General features: G+C 30.4%; 2 long non-coding RNA genes across 2 annotated transcripts in view; one reads left to right on the top strand and one right to left on the bottom strand.

The window, feature by feature from the left end:
- Positions 1 to 4,360: 4,360 nt before the first annotated feature.
- On the top strand, positions 4,361 to 5,133 carry LOC117119674. The gene is made up of 2 exons (XR_004447225.1): positions 4,361 to 4,419; positions 4,510 to 5,133. It is a non-coding gene; the product is annotated as an uncharacterized LOC117119674 (long non-coding RNA).
- A 6,019-nt stretch (positions 5,134 to 11,152) lies between these two features.
- The window catches only part of LOC117119670, a 20,198-nt gene continuing 9,856 nt past the window's right edge, over positions 11,153 to 21,494 (bottom strand). Inside the window, exons 3-5 of the long non-coding RNA XR_004447223.1 lie at positions 20,622 to 21,094; positions 19,544 to 19,997; positions 11,153 to 11,565 (exon numbers count right to left, since the gene is read on the bottom strand). This is a non-coding gene — a long non-coding RNA (uncharacterized LOC117119670). The remainder of the gene's footprint in view (positions 11,566 to 19,543; positions 19,998 to 20,621; positions 21,095 to 21,494) is intronic.

Genomic DNA, 21,494 nt, shown 5'->3' on the forward strand with positions numbered 1-21,494 from the left:
ACCACCTGTGTAGACATTGCAATGCAAGAGTGACCACGTAAAATAATGGTGGATATAGTCAATAGGCTGTATTCTAGCAGAAACCTCAATAATTTGATGTGTTCAGAGGTATTTCTGTGATGTATATATATATATATCACAAATCTGCTAAGGTAAGCATTATAATAAAATCTTTGTAATTTGAGCACTACTGCAGTGGATATGTGCGCTTTACAAATCTTATTATTAACTTGAAAGTTTATGAAATGCCCGTTACACTTAACAATACGAGTTAGTTTCTTTGTAGTGTGTATGGTGGGGTATAAATATTCTCGGACAGAGCTGGGCAATTTTGACGAGAACAGTTGTATTGTGAACAAAAGCTTTAATTTGAGGTTTTTTTTTCAAATTAACTTTGCCTTGCCCAAACATCGTATTAATTTAGGGCAATAAAGAATTTCATTTAATGGTGTTAAATTATGGAATGATTTTTTCTTAGTCACTAGAAATATTACATGCAGAAATCATTTTATAGCAGCAGTTAAAGAAAATGTATTTATTAAATATGGTTCAGATCCATTTACTTAATTCAACTTACCACATACCTGTATATATAATTTTCAATTAATATTCTGATGTGAGTTTGCGTCAGAAAAATACCATAGGAGTGATGTTTTGCCCTACTTGACATGTTATCGTACCAAATACTCGTGAAGTCCCCAAATGCTTGGGGGGGGGGGGGAATATTTTTTACTTTATTATCTCCTGCTTCCGTTATTTTTGTCTTAATTTATTTATTCAACTTATTGTAAATCTAGAATAATCGGTTAGTTAAGAGTGACGGACTCGTAAGAGTTTCTATATCGTTTCTTGACCATTTTCTATGTATACTGTAACTTTGATTTGTATAATTTCCATACATGTTTAAATAATTGTTCGAATAAATGTTCATTAAATTGAAAAATTGAAATTGAATTTTCTCAGTAATTGAAAACCATTTTGTTTCATCTTGTTCTTTTACTAATGATTTATGTGCCTTATAGCTCAGTCCCTGATCCCCTTTTGTTTTTAATTTTTATCAATGATTTTCCCAACTCTACCAGTTATTTCAACTTCGTTTGTTTGCTGCCGAAAAATTTCATTTCATTTTTATTGATTTGTCGTCTATTAACACTTTTAAAATGTTGTTGGCTGGTGCAATTCAAACAAATTGACAATTAATGCTGGAAAAAAACTACCATGATTTTTCAATCCAAAAATAGACATATTGAGATAATTAAAGTTCCTCCATTAATTTTCTTGGCATTAAATCTGACAAGTTTTTGCCTTGTACGCTCCAAATTTCAGAAATAACAAAAATTAGGAAAATGGAATGTTACTCAGATTATGATATTTTGTTCCAAACTAAAAAAACCCCCTTTAGTGATGCACATTTGTGCATCACTAAAATTAAAATTTTCAATTTTTATAAAGTTACATACTGTAGATTACATGTTCTCAAATTTATTTCTAATATTTATCATAACCGAACTCTTCAAAATTTCAATTAAATTTTAACTGATCATTCTCATAGTATTCAACAACCCGTATCATTTAGCTATTCCACCTCATATTTCTTTGATAAAATTTGAATTGGTTTTGAATTGGCAAAAATATGGAATGAAATTTCTGTTGACATTCGTAGTATTAGTTCTCACAATTGTTTTGTTTTTGGCCAGGTGGAAACGGACTCAGACGGGCAAATTTCGAAAACGCTTGTTTCGAAAAGGATACTTGATGTGATTAGTATACATTTTTATATACTTGTATGCACTACGGAAAGTAATTTCCAAAAGCATGTGTACCACCTGTGTAGAAATTGCAATGCCAGCGGGACCACGTGAAATAACGGTGGATATAGTCAATAGGATGCATTCTAGCGGAAACCTCAATAATTAGATGCGTTGATAGATGTGTATTTCTGTGATGTATATCAACAAAACTACTAAAGGCAAGTATTAATAAAATATTTATAACTTGAAAGTTTATCAAATGCCCATTACACCTAACAATAGGAGTCAATACAGTCAATAGGCTGTATTCTAGCAAAAACCTTGATAATTTGATGTGTTCATAGGTGATGTATGACATATATCAACAAAACTACTAAGGCACATATAATAAACTTGATAATAACTTGAAAATTGTTCAAATGCCTGTTATGCCTAACAATACAAGTTAGTTTCTGTGTCGTGTGTTCTTCGATTTTGGGTGAACCTTGTTAAAAATCTTTTCTTTTTTCTTGAACCAATTACCTCTGATGTGGAAACGGACTCAGACGGGCGAATTTTCAAAAACGCTTGTTTCGAAAAGGATACTTGATGTGATTAGTATACATTTTTATATACTTGTATGCACTACGGAAAGTAATTTCCAAAAGCATGTGTACCACCTGTGTAGAAATTGCAATGCCAGTGTGATCACATGAAATAACGGTGGATATATTCAATAAGCTGCATTCTAGCGGAAACCTCGATAATTTGATGTGTTGATAGACGTGTATTTCTGTGATGTATATATCAACAAAACTACTAAAGGCAAGTGTTAATAAAATATTTATAACTTGAAAGTTTATCAAATGCCCATTACACCTAACAATAGGAGTTAGTTTTCTTTGTAGTGTGTGTATGCAGGGTGGGGTCTAAATATTGTCGGACAAAGCTGGGCAATTTCGACAAGAACAGTTGTATTGTGATTTTATAGGGCCGCTTGTCAATTAATTTCTATCCAGGGCCACATTAAATAACGCATTCTTATGAATTTTTTAGTTTTCAGAACTTGGAAAAAGTTGTTCCTACAGTAGTGTCCTTTTTTTCCTCCATTATCTTCATTTCATTTCCCTGTTCTTATTTTGTTTTCTCCCTCATCTTTGTATATTATTAGGCCTAAACTTTAAACATAAGCACACTCAACTCCACACGTTTCAAGGTACAGTCCTTTGATCTTGTATCTGTCATCGACAAAACAATACTTTAGTGAGTACAGACATGAATTATTATTAAAAATACATTAATACTCAAGCAAAACAATTAGAGGTGCAAAAAGCAATTATTAATTATAAATTACATGAATTATATGTTCTTAAATCATCTATTCTTTATATTTATCACAGCAGAACACCTCATTCTATTAGCGTTTACTTTCAAAATATCAATCACTAGATTTGAATTGAAGCCAACTCTTTAGTTTGCAAAATCAGCCTCGAAAAGAAGCCCATGGGCTTCTTATTACAATGCAAGAGTGACTACAATAGGCTGTATTCTAGCAAAAACCTTGATAATTTGATGTGTTCATAGGTGATGTATGACATATATCAACAAAACTACTAAGGCACATATAATAAACTTGATAATAACTTGAAAATTGTTCAAATGCCTGTTATGCCTAACAATACAAGTTAGTTTCTGTGTCGTGTGTTCTTCGATTTTGGGTGAACCTTGTTAAAAATCTTTTCTTTTTTCTTGAACCAATTACCTCTGATGAAGTTCTGGAAATAATTTCATAGACAAATAAATATTTTTTTAATTTTTTTTATAGTTGCTTATTTTTTATAGTACATGCTTCAGCGTTCTTGCAGCCATTTTCACTTAATATTCTGGAAGCACCGCCTGTGTAGACATTGCAATGCAAGAGTAACAATGTGAAATAACGGCAGTATAGCAGAAACCTCAATAATTTGACGTGTTCATAAGTATTGCTGTGATGTATATCAACAAAGCTACTAAAGGCAAGTACTGGTATTATAATAAAATATTTGTAACTTGAAAGTGTATAAAATGCCCATTATGCCTAACCATATGAGTTAGTTTGTGTGTCATGTGTTTTCCGATTTTGGGTGAGCCGATTACCTCTGAACCGATTACCTCTGATGAAGTTCTAGAAATAATTTCATATTTAGACATCAATAAAGCCACTGGTTTCGATAACATTCCATTCCATCAAAAGTTCTATAGCTGCACTTCATATACCTTTATATGCTTTTCTAATTCTTATACGTTTTGGTTGCTTCTGCGAAATTAGAAAAATTGGCGACAAACGGCAGGCGTTGACAGAGCCAGTTACAATTTTTTTTCGCTTATATGTTAACATGAGGTTTGAAATTATGATGACCAGGTTTTGATTAAAGTTTAAAGACATATTGTCCCAGAAAATGATAAAAAAAAAAAAAATAAATAACTTGCTCTTTTTGCAATAACATACAAATCATTAACTTGACAGTGTGTCCCCTGACTTCTATACTGGATAAATAACAATAAAAATATCACATTTTTAATGGTAATAATGAGCATTCAATATGCTGATACTAAAAAACATCTGTAATTTTTTTGTTTTGTTCAGGACAGAGAAATTTTTCTGCAAGATACAAGTAACTTTGAGATATATCAAAGAATTAACAGTACTGTAAGTATATACTGAAGCTTCATATGAAATTATAATTATATTGTATTATTGTGTTTGTGTTTAATTCTTTTTAAATTATATTTTTGGCAGATACAGCATTAGAGTTGCAAGACAGGAAAAGTACAGCAAAATATCGGCATTTGAACTTTAGTTAATTTACTGTAATTTGTGGTGCCTATTGCAAGACAGAAAAGAATACTGATGTTTAGTTTGAACACGTTGCTGAATACTGCGACGGCCTAATTCTGGTGAATGCGGCGATTGTGTTATTTATGAAATGTTAGTGCAGCATCAAGACTTGCTTCATTCTTGGAAACTGATTATATTGTACTGAAGACACGAACTTGCAATCTTATTACAATCAAAAAGAAACCAGAAAACTATTATAATTTATTAATATAGGCCTGGCAGAGCTGTTAATTTATTGTATAATGAATTGGTGAAGGAAAACATACAGTGATTTTATTATTTATGTAATGTTATTGCAGCATCAAGACAACTTACTTCATTCTCAAAAACTGATTATATTGTACAAAAAATGAATTTACAGTCTTATTACAATCAAAGAGGAACCAGAAAACTACTATAATTTATTAATACAGGGCCTAGCACAGCATTTAATTTTCTGTATAATGAATTGATAATGCCTAATAATTTACAGTATGTAATGAATTTGGTTATGATGTTAATAAAAAATACAAGTAGTGCTGTTTTGATTTTTCTTTGATGTTCAAGTTTGAGGACGACTGATGCAAGTTTGAGGACTACTGATAGATGCAGGTAAGATGAAAAAAGCGCCCTCGAATAAAAAAGGCTTAATTTTTCCCATGTCCCTTAAATTTCTATTAAAAGTCGTGCTGCAGAGTGCGCTATAATAGAAAGCCAATTTCTAGGGTCTCCTAAAATTGATGTTTAGTATGACTCCAGAGGAAAACAATTTTTGATAGGTTGTAGAAGGACCACAATGGAAATAAGTTTGACTTTGAGTTACTTTGTGTTTTTATCCTTGAAATTTGTTATATGAATTTCGAATAAATTGAATGAAAAGTAGAATAACCGCCAACTTTTTTTATGTCTAACAGAAAAAGCAGTTCTACATTATCAAAAAATGTTTTCCTGCAGAGCCAGACTTTAATAGAGGGGCTCCCTGTGGTGCTGAAAAGCGCCCTCAATAGCCATTTCATTTCAATGTTTTTGGATGTCTTTTATTTGTCATTAATTCTATTATAGTGAAGGTAGAGTGCGTCCTCTAATAGCCAGTTTCTCAGTGGTTTCAATTTTAACTTGGCTTTTAGAGGGCGCTTCTCATTGCCATTGACAATTAAGGGACACCAAAAAACTTTGGATTGAAAAGGCTATTAGAGGGCGCTTTTCTTCACTATTTTTACCAGGAATCCCAAGATTTTTGTGGCCAAATAACTTAGTCATATTTAGGGCCTTTTTTATTCGAGGGCGCTTTTTTTTTTTTTACCATCCTGCTGCTGGCTCAAATACTTCATTAAATACAATGAATATTTATTTATTTCAATCCTTTTTACAATTGAATACAATGAATAAACAAGAGGAAATAATTCAATACAATGAATATTTATTTATTTCAATTCTTTTTTACAATTGAACACAATGAATAAGCAAGAGGAAACACTGAATTAAATACAATGAATATTTCAATAACAAGAAGGAATAAATTAAATACAATGAATATTTATTTCAATTCTTCCTAATGGAAAGGGAAATAATTATTGGAACATAACAATGTAAGCTTAATTGAAGAACAATTATTAAAACAGTATGCAAAAGTAACAACAATTTATAAGTCCAGAGAGGAGAGAAAATATCTAAAGTTACCAACACTACTAATTAACAATTTATAAGTCCAGTGAAAGGGAATATATTTTAAGTCCAGAGCAGAGGGAAAATATTTAAAGTTATCAATTCAAATCAATAAATTTAATTGAAAGCTTGATTAACAAACAATTAAAACAAATAATTATTAAAACATTGTCTAAGTCCAGTGAAAGGTAAAATATTTATTTTTAAGTCCGGAGTAGAGGGAACATATTTAAAGTTATCAACAATTCTTTTTTCCAATTTACTAAAATTCAAGTCTAGTGAAAGGGAATATACTAACATTCAATACAATAACAATTTATAAGTCCAGTGTAAGGGAAAATATATAAAATTATCAACAATTTTTTTTTACAATTTACTAACATTCAATACAATAAATTTAATTGAAAGCTTGATTGACAAACAATTATTAAAACATAAGTAACAAAGTGAAGTAATGGGAACGTTATCAACAATTGAAATGTCCATTGCAAAATAAGCCACAAAAAATTTTGCAATTAAAAGCATACAATAATTTACATTACCTTTTCATCAAATTTCTACAGAAAGGGTTGCACCAAAATTGGCTATGGGATGTTAAACAAATGAGGCCATATCAAAAACTGTATTAACATTATGTGTTACTCAGTAACTAAGGCCAATAGCTCGGTGTCTTTGGTAATTCAATTTGGAATTGGCACTACTGTATAAAGAAATTTACTTACTATTGCCAAAGTTACAATTTAAAATATTACAGCTTCTCTGTACTAAATATATATTGAATTTGGACCTTAATGATTAAGTGCAGACGTACATTAATGTTTTTAACATATATTATTTAGGTGTTTCGATCATCAGTGACATCAATTCCTGCTAACATTAATATAAATGGTCTGTATTTTTATGAAGCAATTGTTACAATACAACTGAACCTAACCGTAAAATTTTAAGCCTAAATACTGTAAATTCAAATTGTATTCATTAACAGTTAATTTATTACCAAATAGCCTAAATATATTTTCAAATTTCAAATAAATGCAATTTTAAATATTTAATATTTTCAAAATTTTTATTGTTTGTCTATGATTTACAAGAAAATTATTGATTGTATTAGGTTGGATTAGTTATTAAATTTTATTTAATTTTTAAATGAAGATATTAAAACCATTGCTATATTATTATTATTATAGTTAAATTGTATGTCATAAACAAAAATTTATTAATTTTAAAGTTATTTATTAAAATTTAATTATGAAATAGGGAAATAAAGTTGTACTGTAATACTGACAACCAAAATAATTGCTATGCTTACAGGGGAAAACAATTACTATTATTACTACAGTATTATAGACTATTAAACTCATATGTAAAACAAACTTTCTTGGGTACATATTTATCCCACAAAGCAATTTGCAATGGACATTCAATTTACAATGGACATGAAATTCATAATATTAAACATTCACAAACTTTTGCCATCACACTCACAATTCAGTAGAGGAAGCAACACGCTGGCGAGCGAGCAGGGCAGGTTGACTCGTTGCAGAAAGAAGGAACAATTAATGTCCAAGTTTCTTCGGAATTTCTACTGCAAAATAAATGACCAAGTAATTAGATTCAGGATGAGGAATTTTAAATGCACAATAAATATTAAAATGTTTTATTGCTAGTTTAGTATTATTCAATTGCCAACATTAAATGTGGGAAAAAAAAGCCAAACCAGTCACTCATTGCAAATTGTGTATTAGAGATAATGGTCAAAACATGCTGAAATGTCAAATTATTAAAAATCTATTTTATTGCACTATAATAATCTTATAATATAAATCATGGCTATGCTGTTATTTTCTCCTTTTCAATGTAAAACAACAATTTTTAATGATTTAGTGATGGTTTCTTGCTTAGAAATGCCCAAAATAATAAACTTTAAAGGCTGATTTCTCAAATATTGTTTTTGAACAGCTATAACTTTATCTTTATAAGAAAATGTCGGATTTAAATCGCTGATGTGAAGATTTTAGGCCTAGCCTAAGCTAACCCAGGCTGACACTGGTAATAGTAGCAGTACCAGTGATGGTAGACTCGGCAGGATCTTTATTCTTAATTAAAGCAAGTTATTTATTTCTTTTATGTTGTATTATGAGTAAAATGTGAATAAAAACAAACTGGACTGTGTGTTTCATGCTTTTATATTGTTTTCACATGCATTTTCGGTCTGACATTTTTTTTTCTAAACACAACACATTCTTCGTGTAAACTCCTAAACTCTGCCCGCTAATTGGTTCATTTTTTTCGTGGGTCATAAATGTCTTGCAGACATGAACAAGTTCAGGCTAAACTGATTAATTTTTAATTAAACCGATTTATTAAAACAAATAAGAAACCCACATGATTTTGTTTTACAGTAAAATCTACAAATTTCCTCAGTAATTAGCAACATGTTTTTGAGGAAAGAGTAAATCTATGCATTTGTAATTTACACTGATGAATCTACGACATCCAAATCCGGAAAGTCTACTGAAAAAATTCAACCGTTGTAGAAACTTGCTTTTAGTTCTGTCTTCATTGTAGGAGTTGATTGGAATACATTTTTAAATATTAGGCCTACATAAGGCGATAATGCACTTTATAAACAACGGAAGGCGTACAGTAAACTGAGTAACTTTCACATAATTTAACATTTAGGCCTACTGGTGTGTTGTTTTAATCAATAGATAATCTCTATGACAATGCTTTTGTGACTGAGCTAGCTGTACGCCGGGCCATTCACATGGTGTTGTACTAGGCCTAGTTGTTAATTAATAGACAGCGATGATTATTGCGTTATTTCGTCTGGAAATCGATTAACTGTTTGTTCGGTTTATAGAAGTTGATTTTAATGTTCCAGACTGAATAAAATATCCGGAATTCAGAATAGGGGTAATCCAGTTTTCTGAAAGTATTTTATTTTATCAAAACGTAGTTGTGAATTTGAACATAACAGGTCAGCATGGGTTGATTTCAGGGCTGTAGCAGAAACTAAAAACTGCTGACGTTATAACCGTCGTCAATTTTATAGCGCCAGCGATTTTCATTTTATTTTTGCCAACATACTTCTTTCCTAATTTTGAAAGGCTGAACAAATGTAATTGCAGAACAAAAATATCTAAATTTGGTCAAATGAAAATGCAGAATGAAAATGATATTGCATTTTATATTTATATACTTACTTAATTTAATTATTTACTATGTCCAAGTTCTTTATCACAATTGGTTTCAATAAGTTTGAAATAATTATTTAAAAGTAGACATAATCTGAACAACCAATGTATTATGCAGAATTGACAATTCTGCACCCCTATTTTCCAGGCAATCTTCTGTTGTTTTGCATTGAGATATCATCTGCACAATTAAACCATTATTTTTAGGAAGTGGGTCATTCCATGTCAAATCACCCAATGGATTTAACCACATATTTTTTGATTTTGATGAAACTTGGTGTACTTGTTTAGTGTGATCTCGCAGCACGAAATCTCAAATTTTAGGTCAATCGGTTGAGGGGTTTGGGAGATATGGCCCACCAAAAATTGAGATTTTACGCAAAAACGGGCGTGGCCACCTAACTTTGAACCCTTGTAGCTTGGGAATGTCTGGGTCAATCATCACAAAATTGGTATTGTTGGAAAGGAAATATAATAAGGATTCCAAATCTACCATCATTTTAAAGATTTGTACATGTTGATGTACTTTGACCTTTTGACTCAAGATTTGACCTTAACAATTTGTAAGTCCAGAGAGGAGAGAGAAAATATCTAAAGTTATCAATTTATAAGTCCAGTGAAAGGGAATATTTTTATATTTTAAGTCCAGAGCAGAGGGAAAATATTTAAAGTTATCAATTCAAATCAATAAATTTAATTGAAAGCTTGATTAACAAACAATTAAAACATAAATAATTATTAAAACAGTATGCAAAGTAACTTAACAGAGCAGAGGGAACATATTTAAAGTTATCAACAATTCTTTTTTCCAATTTACTAAAATTCAAATCAATAAATCAGGTCTAGTGAAAAGGAATATAATTGTAATTAACATATTTATATCCAGTGGAGAGGGAAAATATATAAAATTACCAACAATTCTTTTTACAATTTACTAACATTCAATACAATAAATTTAATTGAAAGCTTGACTGACAAACAATTATATAAGTAACAATTAATTAATGGGAATGTTATCAACAATTGAAATGTCCACTGCAAAATAAGCCACAAAGAATTTTGCAATTAAAAGCATACAATAATTTACATTACCTTTTCATCAAATTTCTACAGAAAGGGTTGCACCAAAATTTGCTATGGGATGTTAAACAAATGAGGTCATATCAAAAACTGTATTAACATTATGTGTTACTCAGTAACTAAGGCCAATAGCTCGGTGTCTTTGGTAATTCAATTTGGAATTGGCACTACTGTATAAAGAAATTTACTTACTATTGCCAAATTACAATTTAAAGCATTACAGCTTCTCTGTACTAAATATATATTGAATTTGGGCCTTAATGATTAAGTGCAGACGTACATTAATGTTTTTAACATATATTATTTAGGTGTTTCGATCATCAGTGACGTCAATTACTGCTAATAATAATATAAATGGTATCAGAAGTCTGTATTTTTATGAAGCAATGAACCTAACCAAAAAATTTAAAGCCTAAATAAATTCAAATTGTATTCATTAACAGTTAATTTATTACCAAATAGCCTGAATATATTTTCAAATTTCCAAATAAATGCAATTTTAAATATTTAATATTTTCAAAATTGTTATTGTTTGTCTATGATTTACAAGAAAATTATTGTATTAGGTTGGATTAGTTATTACATTTTATTTAATTTTTAAATGAAGATATTAAAACCATTGCTATATTGTTATTATTATAGTTAAATTGTATGTCATAAACAAAAATTTATTAATTTTAAAGTTATTTATTAAAATTTAATTATGAAATAGGGAAATAAAGTTGTACTGTAATAATGACAACCAAAATAATTGCTATGCTTACAGGGGAAAACAATTACTATTATTACTACAGTATTATAGACTATTAAACTCATATGTAAAACAAACTTTCTTGGGTACATATTTATCCCACAAAGCAATTTGCAATGGACATGCAATTTACAATGGACATGAAATTCATAATATTAAACATTCACAAACTTTTGCCATCACACTCACCATTCAGTAGAGGAAGTAATACTGGCTAGCAGGGCAGGTTGACTCGTTGCAGTTAAAGAAGGAACAATTAATGTCCAAGTTTCTTCGGAATTTCTACTGCAAAATAAATGACCAAGTAATTAGATTCAGGATGAGGAATTTTAAATGCACAATAAATATCAAAATGTTTTATTGCTAATTTAGTATTATTCAATTATCAACATTAAATGTGGAAAAAAAGCCAAACCAGTCACTCATCGCAAATCGTGTATTAGAGATAATGGTCAAAACATGCTGAAATGTCAAATTATTAAAAATCTATTTTATTGCACTAATAATCTTATAATATAAATCATGGCTATGCTGTTATTTTCTCCTTTTCAATGTTAAAACAACAATTTTTAATGATTTAGTGATGGTTTCTTGCTTAGAAATGCCCAAAATAATTAAATTTAAAGGCTGATTTCTCAAATATTGTTTTTGAAAAGCTGTAACTTTATCTTTATAAGGAAATGTCGGATTTAAATCGCTGATGTGAAGATTTTAGGCCTAGCCTAAGCTAAGCCAGACTGACACTGGTAATAGTAGCAGTACCAGTGATGGTAGACTCGGCAGGATCTATATTCTTAATTAAAGCAAGTTATTTATTTCTTTTATGTTGTATTATGAGTAAAATGTGAATAAAAACAAACTGGACTGTGTGTTTCATGCTTTTATATTGTTTTTACATGCATTTTCGGTCTGACATTTTTTTTTCTAAACACAACACATTCTTCGTGTAAACTCCTAAACTCTGCCCGCTAATTGGTTCATTTTTTTCGTGGGTCATAAATGTCTTGCAGACATGAACAAGTTCAGGCTAAACTGATTAATTTTTAATTAAACCGATTTATTAAAACAAATAAGAAACCCACATGATTTTGTTTTACAGTCAAATCTACAAATTTCCTCAGTAATTAGCAACATGTTTTTGAGGAAAAAGTAAATCTATGCATTTGTAATTTACACTGATGAATCTACGACATCCAAATCCGGAAAGTCTACTGAAAAAAGTCAACCGTTGTAGAAACTTGCTTTTAGTTCTGTCTTCATTGTAGGAATTGATTGGAATAGATTTTTAAATATTAGGCCTACATAAGGCGATAATGCACTTTATAAACAACGGAAGGCATACAGTAACTTTCACATAATTTAACATTTAGGCCTAATGGTGTGTTGTTTTAATCAATAGATAATCTCTATGACAATGCTTTTGGGACTGAGCTAGCTGTACGCTGGGCCATTCACATGGTGTTGTACTAGGCCTAGTTGTTAATTAATAGACAGCGATGATTATTGCGTTATTTCATCTGGAAATCATTGTTTATTAACTGTTTATTTGGTTTTGGAATATTTATGTTCCCGACCGAGTAAAACGTTCAAAATTCGGAATAGGGGGAATCCGGTTTTCCGAAATTATTTTCTTAACGGAAGAATAGAAATGGTTTTGGGAAAAATTTCGGTTAGCATTTAGCTTGAAATTCGGTTTTCTGGGCATTATGAATTTGTAGTTAGTTTAAATTTTATTTTATCAAAACGTAGTTGTGAATTTGAACATCAGTACATAGGCTAGGCTTTCCAACTTGATTAGGTGACTGCTGTAACAGGTAAGAATGGGTTGATTTCAGGGCTGTAGCAGAAACTAAAAACTGCCGACGAACGTTATAACTGGCGTCAATTTCATAGCGCTGGCGATTTTCACCTTCTTTTTGCCAACATAATTTCTTCCTAATTTTGAGGGCTGCACAATTGTAATTGCAGAAAAAAAATATCTAAATTTGGTCAAATAATTCAAATTTTTTTTTGTTTTTTTTTTGTTTTTTTTTTGTTTTATTTCCTTCACATCCAACAGCAAGTACACTTGTCACTTAAAGGATGGAATGATGCTTTATAAACTAAGTCACTTTATGAGGCTTAGGGAGTGGAGTTGTTTTTAAATCATGCATCACAACATAATTATATGCAGAATGAAAATGATATTATGCATTTTATATTCATATATTTACTTAATTTAATTATTTACTATGTCCAAGTTCTATATCACAATTGGTTTCAATGAGTTCGAATTATAATTATTTAAAAGTAGACATAATCTGAACAACCAATGTATTATGCAGCATTTACAATCCTGCATTTTTCATGCAAATTTTAGTTGTTCTGCGTAATTAAAATAATATTTTTAGGAAGTGTTTATTATGCCGGCGATCGGCAATATGGTAATATCGATATTTTGCCAGTCTATTTCTCTGATTGGCTGGTGTAAATTATGACATAATCAAAATTTTGGTAACAAGTTGCATGTTTTGCAGTTACCGGCAGTTAATTGTAGGGACTCTTTTAGTTGGTAAGCAATCAAAGGCAATCTGTAGAAATGTTATAAAGTATTTGATTTTTGTCCAATTAAGTAACCTATTCAAACTCAACATCTTAATTGTTAAAAAGCCGAACAAAGTGGCTTAAAAATATTGAGTCACATTCCAGGCTAAGATTTTAAATAAACATTACAGGCTTCATGACTTAGTAAATGGGCAATTCCATGGTAACGGAATTACAAATCACAACATTTTTTTATTTACTTTGACAAACCCAGAAAATTAGGGCGTGCATTGGAGAGTAACTGTTATAGATGTAAGGAATACATACACCTACCAATATCAAACAGTAATACTTAGGAAAAAAAACTAACAATATTTTAAAATTTTGAACAATTCTATTTCGGTAACGGAATTACACAGAAATTTTCAATTTTAATTTTGATCACGGAACATAAGATTCCGTCTGAATATTATAACCAATTAACATTAGTGACTGGTATCACAGTCTGGACATCAGGTGTGGCTAAATTGTTCATGAAAGTTTGCTGCTCATATATTTATGGTTTATTTGTATTTGATTGGTTTTGTTTGGTAACAGAATTACACAGAAATTTTCAATTTTAATTTTGATCACGGAACATAAGATTCCGTCTGAATATTATAACCAATTAACATTAATGACTGGTATCACAGTCTGGACATAAGGTGTGGCTAAATTGTTCATGAAAGATTGCTGCTCATATATTTATGGTTTATTTGTATTTGATTGGTTTTGTTTGGTATTGGAATTACATGTCCGATTACTGATTAGAATAAAATATAAACCATCAAAAAAAGAAATGGAAATAATCTTTAGTGTACTTGTAGAAGAGCCTCATATGATTTTAAAGCCCCATTCCCGGCAAAATTTCGCTAAAAACAGATTTTTTTTTTTTTAGAAAAGAAGCATATGCATTACTCCAATTATTATAAATCATGGAAAAATATTGGCATAAATTTTAGTTTTATGCAAAAGAATAAAAAAAATGGCGTTTTCTCGACGAATTCTTCATTACTAGGCAAATTCGGAGGTTGTAGATCGCATCCGCTAGAATACTCTCGCTTTTATGTATACTTTATGCAGTCAATAAAGTGCGCCCTCTCTAATGGGATTAGTTTTTGTATTTCGCATCTCGCACAATATGGTCATTCGAGTAGGCCTGAGATATGTTTGTTTAAGTGTCAAAATCTCGGTCAGAATCAGTTTTTTAACAAATTTGAAATAATTCCTATGAAATATTATATTTCACAAGTGTCAATACTAGCAACGGAAAATATCATGTCGGCCGTTTTTATGTGTGATAACAGAACCTAAATCGAGGTAAGGCTAGGCCTAGCCTAGCAGTGTTGGATAGGCTAATGTTTTCGGCGCCTACTATATTTCTTCGCACGACCTATCGCAAAATCAAACATGAAAAATTCATCCGCATATATATTTTGTGTGGAACACAAAAAAAAAAAATCAAATTTCAGTCTTACATTACATTTTTTTCATGCTTAGGAATGTCTAAATTTAGTTAAACTAGCAATTCCATATTATATTTACAAATCTTTATAACAATATACAAAAATTAGATTTTTCTTAACAACTGAAATTTTGCCGGGAATGGGGCTTTCAGCTACTTTAACCAAGTGCAGTAGGCATAGGCAGTATTAGCTGTTGCAAGTTTTATTTTGTTAACAGAATTACACAGAAATTATCAATTTTTTTCAAGTACACAATGTTCTGTCTGAATATTATAACCAACTAACATCAATGACTGGCATCATAGTCTGGACATAAGATGTGGCTAAATTGTTAAGAAACTTTGCTGCTCATATATCTATGGTTAAATGTATTTGTATGGTTTTGTTTGGAAACGGAATTACATGACACAATAATGGAGTTACATGTCCGATAGAACATGGAGGTGGAAGAAAATATCAAACTATCCAAAAACAATTTGTTGATAGTATTTAGTGTACTGTACTTATAGAACTACATCATATGCTTCTAAGCTGATTTAACTACACTACAGTAGGCAGAAATATTATCTGTTGCACCCGCACCTACTGTACCCACAATAATCCGAAAGGGCTATTCTAGAATGCCTATCCATATGTGGTTCACAAAGCTCGGTACTATGCAAGATCTATCCACTATATCTATGAATGTCGTCAATTGGCCACACAAATTAACAAAATTCAATTATTTTAACAAACTTTAGGGTAAACTTGTCATTGTGACTTTCAAGAACCTGACCAACAAATTTGTTGGCATTCTTCTGGCAAAAGTACTTAACAACCACCTACTTTAGGTCGGATCTATGGACAATTTATTATCACTTTTGACTGTAGGCCCAACACTACTTGTACCATCATGAGCTTGATTACTTCCTTTAACTTCATCACTATCACCAGCATCATCACTGACCTTTGGGTAATTCTACTGAGTTGGGGCACAAAGTGTGACATAGACATAAAAATTTCAAATTTCTAAAAAATGATAACCAATGGCTTTTTTAGTAACCTTAGTATCATAGATTATTGAAAAAACAAAAATCTTCCCATATTAGTTTTATGTGCAAAAATAAAAAACCCAAAAAATTGTTAGCTTATTCGTTGATAATGGCCTTTAATTAATGTATTTCCGATGTAACAGGGACGTCGTATTCATTGTTACATTTTTAGTTGCTATTTAATAATAATGTCTGTTCCCTTTAAAACTCACCATAAGTGGGTTGGAGTAGTAAAGTAGTAGTAGTATGCTTTAGTGTAATTTACAATACATAAACACCATTAAATGGACATGATCATGAAAACAGCTTACTTGACAATAACGATGTAACTGGGACGCCATGTCTTGTTACTCTATATTCTTTATGTACCCTGGGTTATTTAATTTTACTCGTTTTTCCAAAATTTTGCTATAATAATTATTGAATCGTGTAATCGTGTTTCTTATAACAAAAATTGTAAATATCCTAATAAAGAAAAATAAATTGACTTTATTTATTTTCTGATTAAACCGATGTAACAGGGAGGCCATATAGTAAATGTAGAATAAATATTTACTAATAGGTGGAACCTAAAACTGGTTGTATTTTTGAGATGCTATGCCTAAGTCACTATTAATTGATAACTACAAGATTCTTGTTTGGGGTCCTTTTAAAAAAAATATGGACAAATTTTAAAAATTCACTGATGTAACAGTGGGACGCCGTGTCCCAGTTTCTCAGAATGGAACAGTTTTTTGGGTTGATGATTTGCTCGCAGAGAAATTGAGTGAAAGAATTAGTAAAGACAATCTAAAAGCCCAACCATTCATACCAATTTGACTGTTATTTCTATTACAAACTGTTAGAACAGGCTGTGTGTGTTCATGTCACTGATGTAACAGTATCGGGACACCGTTGTTACATCGTTACCCTTTGGATTGATGTACTTTTGAAAACCAAACTATAAACAAATCTGAAGTTTTTCAGTTTTGTACTGAAATATAAATTCATTTTCATATTATTCAATAAAAACACAATTAGATAGATTCTAATTCACTTTTAAAAAATTAATTTGAATTTTTATCACACAGAATTTGCATTTTTTGTGTAGGATGCCATGAGATTAAATGATAAAAAAGAAATACCTTTTTAAAAATAAACATATGTGGTATCATTTGAAAGGTCTTTTTATGTCCTATAATGTCAAATAAAATTTATTTAAACATACTGCATAGTGTCCCAACAATGCCACATTTTATGTACACCAGCTGCTAATTTTGACCTGTACCCCAACTTGGAGGAATGAATTCATCTGCATCATCACAATCATCAACATCATCACTAAATTCAGCTTATCACTATCTTTACGGTTACTAGGGCCGTTGCTAAGGTCATTTGCTGCCACCTTGTCATTTTAATAGGCTCCACTGGACATAAGTATAAATCTGAATCAATGCTATGGAGGAATATGGGCAGTATATAATTTGTAATAGTGAATTAAGTTCTATTTATTGCATTCCTATGACCCAATGTAATTCCGTTACCATGTAATTCCGTTACCAGGTTTTCTACAAAACTAGCGAAGATCAAAGAAAACTGTTGAGTGATAATGGTAAAGGTGTATGACTAGTAAGAGAATAAACCTGAGTTTATGGACATTGGTTTGCTCTTAGAAAAATATTAATCACTTTTTTGGTAATGAACATTTTTTTTTGTTTTTAAATTTTGAATCATATGCTCAAATATACCGGTGGTTTTTGGAGAATATGAATTAATGACTAAAATTACACTTCGAACCAAATTATACATATCTTTCTGCTCTGAAAATGAAACCCAAGTTTAGATACAAGTGGATAAAATTTTTGGTGGTTTTGGCCTTCTAATGTGGAATTATACAAATAGATTCCGATGAGTAGTGTCCCGAATTTATTAATTTTAATTAAACATAGAACAGTGGTTCCCAACCTAGGTCTGCAAAAAATAATTGGGGATTCGCCAAGCCAAATGGGTCCGCTAGATTATTAAAACAACTTTCATGATTCTATTATTATTTTTAATGGTCTTACAGCAGTGTGATCATACTTTGGCAATAATTAAATTCCAAGCATGACTTAATCCAGTTTTAGCTGGCATTATATTTTAATTTTATGGTATTTTCGCCATTTTCAATGTTAAAACAACAATTTTTAAAGATTTGATGGTTTCTGTCTTAGAAGTGCCAGAAATAATATATTTTGAAAGCGGATTTCTCAAATATTGTTCTTTAAACAGCTGTATGTTGAAACGCGTTAACTTTATAAGGAAATGTCGGATTTAAATGATTTTTTTATACCATTTCATAGCTCCCATTTTTTGCGATTGTGACTGGTTTGGGTTGTCTTTGCAATAAATGTAATTACACAAAACAAATATCTAAATCTGGTGAAATAATTCAATTTAAAGTATGTATCACAACATAATTAATTATATGCAGATTGAAAATATTAGTATGCATTTTATATATATTTACTTAATTTATTTACTATGTTTAAGTTCTTTATCACAATTGGTTTCAATAAGTTTAAAATAATTATTTAAAAGTAGAATAATGTCAATACTAGCAAAGAGAATATCATGTCGGCCATTTTTATGTCTGATGAAAAATTTAAAGTCGAGGTAAGGCAGCCAGAAAATTCATCCGTAATTTTTTGCCGTCTAAACACACACACCAAAAAAAAAATCAAATTTGGGTCATATTTTCCAATTTTTTTCATGTTTAGACATTAAAATTAAATTAAGTCAAAATACAAGTCTGACATCATAGATTTACAAGTCGTAAAATCTATGGTCACCCAAAAGCGATGATCACTAATTGCAGAGTCATGATTTTGAAGAGGTCTCAAGATGAAGTTGTGAATATCTACATAATATTTTATGGCAGCAATTCAAATTATTAAGCTAATTAATTAAATTATTTTTTTCATAATTTTTTGATACATAATTGCAAACTAGGTATGATTTCAGCTTAATTTATGTTGGGCTGTTCTGATTGTTTTAAATCATGTTTGGGTATCTGTTTTCTATTGAATTGTTTTATCTATGTAAATTTTGATGCAATTTAAAGTATTTTAATAATAAACCAGAAATAAATAAATACATTAAATAGATGGATATGATTAGATGAATTGTTCGTCAAGGCAGTTAGTGATATAAGTAACTTAAGTGTTGGTCCAATTCTGGACTTACTTTTAAAATGTTGGTCCACATCTGGACAGTCAGCCTATCCAAGCGCTAGGATGTTACACATGCGAAATTTGCTGCCGCTGAAGATATATGTTATTAGAAGTTGCTTTTGCTGTGGTGTCATTTCAGCAGTTTCCTGACTTCTGTAGTTTTAAGTGTCTGACAATAAATATTAATTATCATTATACATCATTGTGATGCAGCCATGGTCCAGCAAATTATGCAAATGAGTCCAAATCTGGACAGTCAGCCAGTAGGATGCTACACATGCAAGACTCACTGAATTGTAATCCAGGTGCTACCTAGATATACATGCTGAAGATATATCCTATCAAGAAGTTGCTTTTGCTGTGGTGTCATTTCTGCAGTTTCCTGACTATGAATATTCATTATCATTACATCATTCTGATGAGGCCATGGTCCAGTGAATTATGCAAATGAGTCAACTAGCAAAGAGCTGTAATAAAAAAAAAATGACATTATTAGATTTAAAATTTAACCAACAAATATTAAGACTTACATTAATAAAAATGGTTTTAAATGTAAATGTGTAATATTAATTTAAATTAATTCTCAAATAACATTACTTCATATATAAAAATTTGTATTTATATTTATTCAACACCATTCATCAGTTGTATAAAATTTGACTATAACACATCCCAAGTAAATATTTATCAATCTTGCCAATCTTGGACAGTATTCTGGTAGCATAGCTACTTCTACGTTATCAGTTTAAAGTGTTATGGTACTGGGTAAACTTAATTTTTTTGTTTGTTTATTTTGTTTTTCTTTTATTTTTTCTACCTACTAGAGGTAATGTTTTGATTGGTTAACTTTTGGTACTAGTGCATATACCTGTAAGCTTGTTAATATAGATATTTTTTCCGTTCCTGATGATGGCATGCATTTAAATACTTTAAGTATGTATTATGCTTTCTTATAATTTTTTATATTTATTTCTTAAAACATAAAGTATTTTAATAATAAACCAGAAATAGATGGATATGATTAGATGAACTGTTCATCAAAGCAGTTAGTGATATAAGTAATTTAACCGTTGGTCCAATTCTGGACTTACTTTCAAAATGTTGGTCCACATCTGGACAGTCCGCCTATCCAAGCGCTAGGATGTTACACATGCGAAATTTGCTCTGGTGAAACCCATGTGCTACCTTCAATCCCGTTGAAATGTGCTATCAAGAAGTTGCTTTTGCTGTGTCATTTCAGCAGTTTCCTGACTTTCGTAGTTGTAAGTGTCTGACAATAAATATTAATTATTATACATCATTGTGATGCAGCCATGGTCCAGCAAATTATGCAAATGAGTCCAAATGTGGACAGTCAGCCAGTAGGATGCTACACATGCAAGACTCACTGCATTGTAATCCAGGCGCTACCTGGATATACATGCTGAAGATATATATCCTATCAAGAAGTTGCTTTTGCTGTGGTTTCATTTCTGCAGTTTCCTGACTATGAATATTCATTATCATTACATCATTGTGATGAGGCCATTGTCTAGTGAATTATGCAAATGAGTCAAAAAAGAGCCTGTAATAAAAAAAAAAAATCATATTATTAGATTAAATTTTAACCAACAAATATTAAGACACTTACATTAATAAAAATGTTTTTAAAAGTAAATGTGTAATATTAATTTAAATTAATTTATCAAATAACATTATTTCATAGGGTTTGTATTTGTATATATATTCAACACCAATCATCAGTTGTATAAAACTTGACTATAACACATCCCAAGTAAATATTTGTCAACTGTGCCAATCTTGGACAGCATTTCTTGTTTTGCTGCTTTCAGCATATGTTACAAAAAATGTTATTTTTCTGGTAAAAAAATAAAGTTAAATTAGAAACAGAATTATCATCTTTCAAATGTCAAAATTGATTTATCTGTTTCATTAGCAGTATTTCTCTTTTAGACTTTTTTCCT

This window comes from Anneissia japonica, unplaced genomic scaffold, assembly GCF_011630105.1.
Source record: "Anneissia japonica isolate Jap-2015-1 unplaced genomic scaffold, ASM1163010v1 scaffold832_len162442_cov175, whole genome shotgun sequence".
NCBI classification, from domain to species: domain Eukaryota; kingdom Metazoa; phylum Echinodermata; class Crinoidea; order Comatulida; family Comatulidae; genus Anneissia; species Anneissia japonica.